The sequence below is a fragment of the Nomascus leucogenys genome, chromosome 11 (assembly GCF_006542625.1).
Source record: "Nomascus leucogenys isolate Asia chromosome 11, Asia_NLE_v1, whole genome shotgun sequence".
Lineage (NCBI taxonomy): Eukaryota > Metazoa > Chordata > Mammalia > Primates > Hylobatidae > Nomascus > Nomascus leucogenys.
Genome location: NC_044391.1, coordinates 80,098,677 through 80,100,698, shown reverse-complemented (window position 1 = coordinate 80,100,698; position 2,022 = coordinate 80,098,677). Strand labels below are relative to the sequence as shown.

The following is a 2,022-nucleotide window of genomic DNA, read 5'->3' as shown; positions in this document are numbered from 1 at the left end:
TGGATGATACTGGAGACTATTATTCTAAGTGAAGTAACTCAGGAATGGAAAACCAAACATTGTATCTTCTCACTGATATGTGGGAGCTAAGCTATGAGGAAACAAAGGCATAAGAATGATACAATGGGCTGGGCGTGGTGGCTCACACCTGTAATCCCAGCACTTTGGGAGGCTGAGGTAGGCAGATCACGAGGTCAAGAGATCCCGAGGCCATCCTGGCCAACATGGTGAAACCACATCTCTACTAAAAATACAAAAATTAGCTAGGCATGGTGGTGCCCGCCTTTAGTCCCAGCTACTGGGGAGGCTGAGGCAGAAGAATTGCTTGAACCCGGGGGGCAGAGGTTGCAGTGAGCCGAGATTGCGCCACTGCACTCTAACCTGGGCGGCTTAACGAGACTCCATCTCAAAAAAAAAAAAAAAAATGATACAATGGACTGTGGGGACTTGGGGGGAAGAGTGGGAAGGGGGCGAGGGATAAAAGACTACAAATATGGTGCAGTGTATACTGCTCGGGTGATGGGTGCACCAAAATCTCACAAATCACCACTGAAGAACTTACTCATGTAACGAAATACCACCTGTACCCCAATAACTTATGGAAAAAAAAGGAGGTACACTCCTAATGGTGGTTGCCAGGGGCTGGGGGGAGGGGGAAGGGGGAATTATAGTTTAATGGGTATAGAGTTTCAGTTTTGCAAGATGAAAAAGTTCTGGAGATCTGTTGTACAACAGTGTGAATATACATAACACTACTGAACTGTATACTTAAAATGGTTAAGATGGTAAAATTTCTTATGTATTCTTTTACCACAATTAAAAAAATTTAAATTTTTTTCATAGTATATATTCTATTCTATATTCTGCTTTTCATCTCTACTTAAACCTTCTCTCTTTTTTTCCATGAGCCAAATTTTTTATTTGCTTATTTTTTTGTATTTGAAGTACTCTTCAATGACATCCTTGGCCTGAGATTCTTTGCCATAGTCCTTAACTACTACACAATTGCAACCAATGACTTCATAGGGTTTTCCCTCTCTGAGGCCTATCTCTTCCCCTAGTTTCTTACTGTCATCAACCTTACTTAGGTAGATTTGGTGTTCAGCACAAAGGGCCACCACCAACATGACATACACAGGCTCATCACAGACCACAGCTGGATGCAAACATGTAAAACATGGGCTTGGAACCTGTCTAAGGCTTTGGCAGCTTTGCAAATTCCACATGCTAAGCCATCATGGATGAAGGCAGTCTTCAGCATGTTTTGTAAAACAGTATTCATGTCCATAATGCCACAAGGCCAACTCTGGGAAAGGGTGGTAAATTTTCAGAAGACTCAGGCTATCTCAGTGAATGCTGTCTTTCCATGGGTCCCTATTACTCTTTTACTATAATGAAGGTCTATTCCAGTGGTTCTCAAAGTGTGCTCTCCAGACCAATTGTATCGGCATCACCTGGGTGTACTTCTTAGCACTGCAATCCTTAGTCCCTATCTCAGACCCCCTGAATCAGAAACTCTGGGAGTGGAACAATCAGTCTCCAGGTGATTTTGAGGCACACTAAAGTTTGAAAACCACTAGTTTATCCTGTTTAAACAGAAATCCGATCTCCCAAGTATGCAAAAATATGACAAACACATAAAATCAAAATTCAGTTCTTCAGAGGAAGAGTAACTATTCATAGAGTAAATTTTGTGCCCCAATTGCACCGCTAGATATATTTTATAAAGAATGTAATACTAATATTTAATATGCAGGGCAAAAAAAGCTAGGCAAGAGTAGTAGAGGGGCACAAATACCACAGAAGAAGACATCATTCCCCAATAATTTCTCTTTTATGTCCACTTGTACCTATATAACATAAGTGTGTATGTATATATAGATAATTATATTTCATATTATATTTGTAATTGTATTTTGGTATTAGAATTACTTTCTTATTTAAGCCAGGCGTCAGCAAACTTTTGCCGTAAAGGGCAAGACAGTAAGTATTTTAGGCTTTGTAGGCCATACAGTCTCTGTC

General features: G+C 40.4%; 1 pseudogene; it reads right to left on the bottom strand.

Annotated features, from left to right (window-relative positions):
• Positions 1-917: 917 nt before the first annotated feature.
• Positions 918-1,813, bottom strand: LOC115837291 (annotated as a pseudogene).
• Between the last annotated feature and the right edge of the window lie 209 nt (positions 1,814-2,022).